Below are 9,545 nucleotides of genomic sequence, written 5' to 3' on the forward strand. Positions count from 1 at the left end.
GGCTTAAAACTTCAGCCAACGCAGTTGTGTTTGTTTGAAACGGACACCAGCAGGTCTGTGTGAGCAAAAACCCTCGGACAGCTATGATTATGTGGGAAAATACTGTCTTGCTTTCACAGCTTGGCCAGGCTGGGGAGTTGGACCACGCTGTCCCAGCAGACGAGCAGTTCTGCTCCTCCGAGCTGAGCCTGCCCGAGGGAGCCCCCGCGGCTGCCCCGGCATGTGGCAGTGCCAGGCCGGCTGCCGAGGAGGAGTGGGCTGGTGGCTGGGCACGTCCACTGCTTTGCTTCAGGCCGGTTGCCACTCTCACCTGCCAAGTGCAGGCAGAGAGGAATAAACCCAAACTGCTACTTCAGAATTATCCTGGAAAGAGTTCTTACAGCTGACACTTTAGATGTGGGAATGTATTCCTGACCTCACCAATAAAAATTAGCCAGAACCCCGCAGTTTAGCTTAGGAAGGGAAATGACCCCATTTCCCACGTTCTCCGCAGCTGCTTGAACGGGGTCCGAGAGGCAGTGGGTCGGGTCAGGCATCCCTGTGCATGTGTGTGTTGGTGTGCGCGGTTGATGCCATCTGTGTGCGCTTTGCTCGCCCACAGCAGGAGTTGGAAACAAGGTGTGTGTGAGACTGTTCTCTCCGAACTCCTCGGTCTGGTGAAGGCACAGGCACCAGCTGGTCACCGCCTCTTGCTCTCTGGTGTTTGTGATGGTCCTGGCTGGAGCTGCTGCTGTCCTTTGCTCATCCTCTGATTGCTCAGGATTTCTAAAACCAATCAAAACAGGTGGGGAGGTTGAGGGAGAGGGAAGAGTTAAAAAAAAAGGCAGACAAATTACCAAAAGTAATTATAACTATTTTTTGCATGGTATCAGGTGGACAAGTGGTAGGAATTCTTGAATTCCCAGTTCATGAGCTGGTTTTTAAAGCCCTGCTTAGAGTTATACTCCTGTCCTGGTCCAGGGTGAGGGGTTGTCTTGGCTGGAGAAACCTTGGCGTTATTCAGACCATCAAGTCTTGGTCATGCCACTGCTGCTGGGGACGTGGTGACTCGTGCCCAGACCCGGTGACCGCCAGGCTCTTGGAGCAGCTTCCCCTGGGGCTCCTGCCACTGGCACCTCCAGCTTGGCGGGTGCGCCGCGGTGGTGGCAGCTGCCAAGGGCCACATTGTCAAGTCTTGACTCATACCTTTCTCAGGCAAAGCCCACGCTGATCCCAGGAGAGGCTGAGGAGAGACTAGAGGATGCTGGCCCTTGCTGCTGGTGGCTGCTGCCTGCTTCAGAGTGGGGCACGGGGTGTGCAGTGCCTCACCTGCAGCCCGGCTCCCAAAGTTGAAAATGTCGTGCAAACTGCATCATTCTCTACAACAAATCATTTTTATTTGAGTGTAAGCCAGACCATTGCCTTCAGCCTTCCTTTCAAACAAGGCCATTTTTCTGCTGGCATTTGATTTGCGAAGAGCAAGAGAGGGACGGACACGTAGCAGCTGCCGACGCACGGGGCAGCCCTGTTTCGCCCAGCCACAGTACTCAACAGCTTCCGTGGGTCTGAGAGCTAGTTTTTGACCAAAAACATTTCTTGTGCATTTTTCTTTTTATGAAGAGGACCCACAGAGAAGGAATTGCATGCTTTTTCTGTGATTTGCATTCAGGAGTGGTGCACCCCGAAGGTGGTTGAGCAGTGAGGGGTTTGCTTGGCGAGGGGGACGATAACTTGGGGAGGAGCAGGGGCTGCACTTCGCTGGTCAGTGAGGCAGGCGAGCAAACCCCCCCCCCTTGGCTCACGCCAGGGCTCTTCGGGTCTGTGCAAACCAGCTCAATCAGAGGGGAGCAGGACGGCGGCCATCGGGAGGGTTTTTCCCATGCCCGTGGTGTTGCTGGGGTCGGTGGTGCCGTGGTTCGTGGGCTGTTCCCTGGACTGGTCCCGGGGAGCGTGCACAGCCCGGCAGTGGCTGCCTGCGGCTCCTGGGGCTGGGGGGCATGGTGGGGGCCAGCCAGCGACCCACCTCTCATGCCTGGGAAAACAGGGCTGAAGCCAAACTGCTGCTGTTGGGCCTCTTTTTTTTTTTTTTTTTTTTGTGCACTTGTGTGTGTGTGTGTCCCCATCTGTGCTGGGGTTGAATACTGGGCAGGTGTCGCAGCTGGGCAGCCCCCTGGCCCCTGGCAGGATCGGGTTTTGGTTTTTTGAGCAGAGAGCTGGACAGAGGTGATGTCCCTTCTGCTCTTCTAAAATCATAAACAGTTTTTCCGGGCAGGAAACGCACCACCAACTAATTGGCATTCAGCATATTACCGTGCAGGTCCAAAGGCTGGCCAGGCTGCTGCCTGCTGGTGTTGGACTACTTGTCTCTTTTTCTTTGTTTTAATTAAAAGTGGCCTTCTGTAACAAAAGCATAAAAGAAACAAAAAAAAAAAAGTAAAATGCCTTTGAGTGGTTTAGGTGGAGGTGAGACTATTGCTGCTTGTGTCGGTATTGGTGTGATTGTCCGTATGCACGCCTGTTTATATACGTATAGACATTCAATGCAAGACTTTATCGTGTCTCCGATTTTTGTATGTAGCCTGTGTCTCTTTTGGACTGGTTTGCATCCTGAGTGAATTTTTTGCATTTAAAAAAAAAAAAAAGTGTGAAAATTGTTCCGGGTTGGGTGGGGACGAGGGGTGTTTGGAGACCTCCCTTGTATGCCTGGGGAGGGAGGCAGGAGGGCCGGGGGGAGAAGACGTAATTTGCCCGGTGTGACAACGCAGTTGGTGCTTGTTTGGCCCCTTTGCTTTCTGTGATGTGTATTGAAGTGTCCCCAGCAAAGGTGAGCGGTCTTGGCCAGATAAATCAGTCGACCTCTGCTTACCTGAGCAGCACACTGGCTCAGTCTGTTGACTTTTAGGCACTTGCTTAAGCTTAATTAGACGTGCAGCTGCGCTGAGCTGGGACCTGACTGCCTTAAGGCTCTTGGAGATGGCATGGAGGTGGGCAGCTGCTGAGCATCTCACAGGTGAGGCTCCTGTTAGACTTTGTGTCTGTTTTTTTCTTGAGTGAACAGCTGTTCATTTCAATCTTACTTTAATTCTAAAAGATACTGGAATGAGGAAAGGAAAACTCTCATACTTATGGCCTATTTTCCATCCCTTTTTATCATTTTGAACAGATTAAAATTGATTATAACACTATTTTTAGATTATTTCCTTCCTTAGTCAAACATAAGTTGTAAGGAACAGATGTTTAGAGTTAAGGAAAATAGGTTGCGGATAGGGTCAGTCACGGCATCTTTCTCTTCCTGTTATACAGAACTTAATAATCCAAAACTTGAATTAATAAATTGCCAGCACAAGCACAGCATTGGGTAGGTGCAGCCTTGGTGAACATTGTGTTTGGCTGTTTCCACGCTGAGTCACCAGGCCAGCGCTTGCGCTCCTTCTCGTCCGGAGCTGGGTAACAGTGTGCTGCAAACATGAAGGCCCCTGCTCTTGTTTATTCCACGCTGCCCTGCACGGCCAGCGCGGGGCACGGAGCTGTTCTGCACCGGGAATTGGTATTCTTACTGACCGTGGGATGCCATTTTGCTCCCTTGGAGGGATTGCATGGCTAGTTCTGCTGTAGATCAGGATGAGGCCCATTAATTCGCACCCTTTCGTTGTGCTGTGAAAATGAATTTGAGTGAGGAGCACTGGTGGTGGGACACAGAGCCCTCCACAGCTCGCCGAGGGATGGAGACTTGCCTCTGGCAGCTCTTGCTTCCGGGGAAATACCCCAAACTCCCATCCCGTCTCTGTACTGGGATTTTTCCCTGTCTGGCCGGTAGGCACATCCTCTCCGTGTTTTGTGTTCTAGTTGTGGAAGGCGCAGGCACCCGTGCTGGCTGCGGTGCTCCACCATGCCGGACATTGGAAACGCACCGGCCAGTGCCCTCGCTGGCCAGCAACACGCACGGGGCTGTACGCTGCCAGAGAGAAATCCTGGTATGAATGCCTTACAGATACGCCTTAACAATCTGATCCAAAAGTTTCCTGACAGAGTGAGAAATCAAGTACTAATTGCATCCACCCAACAGTTTATTTGCATCTGGTCAAGCACCAGCCTAGGCATCGCTGGGTGAGGAGCTGTGGTGGGAGCGGGGACCTCCCGTCCCTGCTGCCAGGGTCCCCCCGCATCTGTCACTGCATGTAAGCACCCTCTGGGTTAAAAGCATTTACCTTTATCCTCGCTGCGCTCTTTGCATTAGGAATGTTTCACTGAAGATGCCGATTTTAAGTGCAGAATTGCTGCCAACGCGGGCCACTGAGTCAAAGCCCTGGAGACCTGTTTGCCTCCCCGTGCACATCACAGGAAAGCCAACACATCGGCACGCGCTCACACTGGGCAAATGCAGTCTTTGTTTACAGTGAGGACGTGTCACTGTGTTACCAATTTATTGAAATACTAAATATTGAAAAACCTAGACTGTAAAGATTTTTATGTGTTTGGATACATCTGCTATGTGAAAAAACAACTAATTTTGTACATATTGTATTTTTACTATTCAGCTGTACTATACTGGCTCTTCATGCTCCAGAATTTAGGTATCCAACATGAATAATATCCATGTAATAAGCACTTGCCTGAAATAAATATAAAACTGAAATAAACATGCACTGAAATCTGAAACGGGATTCTGCATTTTCCTCCTTGTGCTTTGCATGCAGATATTTCACTTCATTTGTAATTTTCCAATTATAAGAGCATAGCGGTAGCCACGCCTCCAGATGCGCATTACTGATCAGCAGGTCTGGACTTCTTCCACACCAAGCCCGGAGCTTCTCCCCTGTGTGTGTGTGTCCGGCTCAGGCAATGCCATGCTGGGGGAAAAGCAAGCACTCTTTCCAGCCTCTGGAATTTGTGAAAACTTGGAAAATGGACATGACTCGAACATCCGTCAGCAAAGCAACTTTAATTTATTGGCATCCTTTAGGGAAGATTAAGATGTAATACCTGTCAGGAGCATGAGTGGGGGCGGTCGGCCACCGGTGCCGCAGTGCCGTGAGAGCTTTGCAATGTGCCGTCCCACCGTCGGCTGCGGGGCTGGGTGCTGGTGAGCCAGACGGGCTCTTTTTGCGGGTCACAGTTTCCGTCCCTGCTGTCACTGTTCATCTTCGCTTGGGCACAGACTGTGACTCGGTTGTCGAAATCCAAGACCTGTGTCTGCACTACTGCATTGGGGTTTTATGCCAGCACCGGAGCGCCTTCGGCCTGTGGCTCATCCTCACCCCTGCGGGGTTTGGGGTCCTGTCCGGGCAGAGCCCCATAACTTTGCCATTTCGGGGGTCCAGGTGTGCTCCCCAGCCTTGTCCCAGGGCTGCCTGCTGGTTATTGTCAGAAGCTGGTTGGGGGTTTCAGGGGCAGTCCTGCTAACATGTGGTGGCAATATTGCTAACGCTGTTAATTAGGAGTTTGATTGGCTAGCAGCTGAAAGACTTCATGCTGTACAGCTGTTGATCTTCCCATTTGCAGTCTGGGGAAGGGCATTGCAGGAGGATGATGTTCCATAACCAGTCCTTCTCCCCAGTCGGCCAGGACCTGGGCTGGAGCCCACCCCGGTGCCGTTGGCTTTGGTGCTCATCGGTGCAGCGTGGTGACCATGGCCGTCAGGTGAGGCTCCCTGTCCGCCGGAGGATGGTGCTGGGCACCGCGCTGGGACCCTCGCGTCCGTCTTCGGCAGCCGGACCCACGTCGGGGCACCCTTCCTCTGCGGTGGGTACGCTCGGGGAAGGGGGACGTTTGCAGGGCCCACGCCGGTACTGTTGCAAATATTCTGGTAAAGAAATCAAAATTTAATCACATGGAAGAGTTAGGTTTGATTAAGAAGTAAAATTGTGAAGCAGAATGTATAGGGTTGTGAAGTTTGAAGCGTAGCCATAGAAACTTTAGGAACTGTGTTATGTGTGACTATAGGAACCTTAATATTGTTAAATTTTGAAATAGCTAACCCTAGAAACCTCACCAGGAAGTTACTGGTTTTTCTATGCTTTGTTTCAAGAAACTAAGGAAGCCCCATCTCGATTTGAGTATCAAAGATTCTAGTCAGCAGAGCTAAGTGTAACTGACCGACGATTGTTTTTAAGTAAGAGTATTGATAAGGTTATATAATCAAAGGACCAGTCATTATAAAGTTTAAGAGCGAGCATAGCATGCGTTTTTATATGAAGAGCCTGCGTAACAATGACCTGACAGAAAAAGTCCGTAAAAACTGATGGATTTTGATACTGAGTGGGACGCGCCTGTGGAGGAGCGATCCCCCGTGTCCCCAGCGCTGCGATAAACGAAGCGCCCGCTTCTTAACTTCACGTTGGCGCTGAGGAGTTTTATTCCGGATTTCGGTACGATAAGGAACTGGGGACGCAGGCTGGCTCGACCTTCTTCCCCCCACTCGGCTTTAAAGGCTCTCTCCTCCGGGTGGTGAAGAGGGAGCCCTGCCTTCTCCCGGTTTCCTCGTCTCCGGCCCGGAACGGCCTCGCCTCAGAGCGGGGCGCGGCCGGGCGGGAATGGCGGCACCGCCGGGGCCTCTCAGCGGAGCCGGTGAGTGCGGGGCCGGCGGGCGGGAAGCCGGAGGCGGCCCCGGCCGCGGTGGAGGGGGGGTGGGCTCGGGGCGAGCCCCTCGGAGCCGCCCCCGGGAACGGCTTTGTGGGCGTTTTGCCCCGGGGTTGAGGCAGGGCCGCGACTCGCCGCCCGGCTGCCGCCGTTTTTAACGGCCGGCCTCCTCACACAGCCCCCCCCCGGCCCTCCAAAACTCTCCGGATTATCCCCGATCCGGTTTCCGAACGCGGCTCTTTTTGCTGAAATGTGACGCCGTTTTCGGGGTGCCCCGGGAGGTGCCTGCGTTGGGTTCGCTTAATGAGATGCCGTTAACTAGCCCGGGCAGCCCGGTAGCTTGCTGTCCTTGGCGTGGAAATGCCTGTCCTGCCTTCTGCCCGCTCTCTTGACACACAAGATACCGTTCAGCTGAGCGTTTATAATCCGGTCTCCAGCCAAACTTTGCGGCGGATCTGAATAAACCTTGTTCTGAGATGGGAAGCGATGTCCTTTTAGGCTGAAAGCGCACCAGCAGTGGGACTGAAACTGCTGGTGCTGCCCGGGCGCACACCAGGCAGGTGTTAATGGAGACCAGTGAAGGAACTGGTGGGCTCAATTGCCCAGATGCTCAATTACACCTGAGCAGAGGCACCTGAGAAGGGAATTGTCAGCTCTCTGCATTCCTCAAGAGTTATTTTGGCTTCTCCGCCCCCATCAGAGGTTGCCAGTTGTGCCGATAAGCTGCTATAGGCTTTAGCAAACTTGGATGAACGGATTAAGGAGGCACTTTTCAGGCTGAGACATAGAAAGGACATTTCACTGTGACTGTTGTGCGGGGGAAGTACAATCTGGCCTTTAAGTTGCAAAGTGGCACAACTTGTGTCTTGGCAGGAGAAAAAAAAAAGTAATTGTTGCAGGTCTGGTAATGTTGTTAAAAGTGTCACTGAACTGTAGCAAATGTTGGTCCAAGCATGCATCCCCCCCCCCCCCAAAAAAATCCCAAACAAAAAAAACCCCCAAACCTGGTGTGCGTGTGCATGCGTGCTTTCTAGTGCCAACCTGTTAGGCAAGGCGAAGTGCTCAGCTGGTTCATTGCTGCCCAGTTCATAGCTGGTTTTTCTATGTCCAGAAATTTCAAAAAGAGTAAGATGTGGTGGAGAAATGTTAACTACAAAAGGGCTTGGCTATGCCTTGGGGCTTTTAGCGTTTTCCCATGTGTTTCTGCTGATTTGCTTGGGCAGGGTGATGTGCCAGGCTGTTGTTATGAGCCAGATCGAGCTTGTTGTCCAAGGGGGTGAAAGGCACGGGGGCGTCTGAAGGGCAGAGTTCAGAGCTGGATAGAGTCAGCCTTGAACATCCCCACCACCACCCCCAAAATGTCAGCTTTCCGAGATGGCTCATTTTGAGCTATTTATGGAGGGTGGGGGAACTCCTTCATACACACAGAAAGGCAGAGGTTGAGGGAAAGCAGCCAGCCCCCCTGCCCTGTCCCCAGCCTGACAGCCTCATCTAGTGGCAGCTGCCAGCACAGGGTGTCCCCTGCCTGGTGCTCCTGGCAGCTGCCAAGGCCCCAGAGTATTAGAGAATATCCAGAAAGAGCAATGCAAAACATTATTCCAGTGTTGGCACCACAGAGGTGAGGCTTTAGGAAGCCTGGTTCCAAGCTCAGGAGGGGTGAAGTGTTGCCTACCAAACCCGCCGCTGCTTGCATGGGGTTGGCATTTTGGTTTTAGTTTGTTTTTTTTTATTATTATTTGGAAAACTGAAAAGCATTTCTAGGTGAGCTTCTGAAAATGGAAAGCAGGTCTTGGACTAATTAATAGGATACGTAAGATGCAGCACTGAACTGTATGGGCCAAAGTTGCTGTGTTTGGCAAAACTAGTGGTAGAGTGGGGAAAGCAGCTGGAACCTCACCAGGCTGCCAGTGCTGGCTCTGGGTTACAGAAATGGGGCAGGAAATGGTGGAGACTTCTTCTGGTTTGGTTTTCTTCTGGCAGTTGGAAGCAGTGAGACTTTCACAGTGATGAAACGTCATTGGGATGCTGCATCTTGCTGAAACAAATTCCCGTTGCTGCAGGGACTCCACAACTTTGGGGGGACAACTGTCTAAGTGTCTACTTTAAAAGTTTCTGAGGATTTGCAAAGAGAATACTGCATGGGTGGGATGGGTGGTGGTGTAATAAGAAAGAAGGTCCTGTAGAAAAGAAAGCCAATGTCTAATCCCAGCTATAGTACCCGCCTCCCCCTGCCCGCCCCAAGTCCCACCATGCAAACAAGATGAAGGCAGAGGACACAGTGGCACTGGAAGATTATTTAAGCCAACATGACATTGGATACACTTCATAAAGGGCTTATCCTCTTTTATAAGAATAAATAGATGATTAACAGTCATGAGCAATGCCTGCACCTACCCCAGTACAGAGAGGCATTTGTTGGGTGTTTTTACAGTAGAATGGGGAAATGCTCTATTATCTCCCAGGGACCCACCTCTGGGCAGAGCTTTCCAGCCTAAAAACCTGGAAAATCACTGCAAAAACTGCCAGCAGCAAACCAACCCGTGGGCAAGATAAGATGGCAAGTTCTGAAAAAGGGAGCATCCCTGCTACAGAACAGAAGCAGCCAGAGCATTTTTAAGAGGTTTGAAGGGGGGACTGGGAGCGGTGGAGGAGGATCTCTCCTGGAAACCCAACAACTTGGCTAGATTTAATGCTAGCTGCAGCACGATCAGGCCTAAAATTGCAGGATGAAACTTTCTTTATTTTTTAACACTTGTCATAGGCCTGCTTCTGCTCCCACTCCTTCCCCAGGGCTGAACTGGCAACAGGCTCGGCCTGTGAGGATAGGTGCTCTTAGGCATGCACTGTGTAACCTAAGTCTACCCTTAAAGTCATCCAAGGGATATTAGCAGTCCATTTGGTGATGACCTACTTACTTAAGAAATACTGCTTAGTACAATAGGCCATGCATGCTCGTCATAGAAATGTTAATTACATATCGCAAGCTC

The sequence above is a fragment of the Haliaeetus albicilla genome, chromosome 9 (genome assembly GCF_947461875.1).
Source record: "Haliaeetus albicilla chromosome 9, bHalAlb1.1, whole genome shotgun sequence".
Lineage (NCBI taxonomy): Eukaryota > Metazoa > Chordata > Aves > Accipitriformes > Accipitridae > Haliaeetus > Haliaeetus albicilla.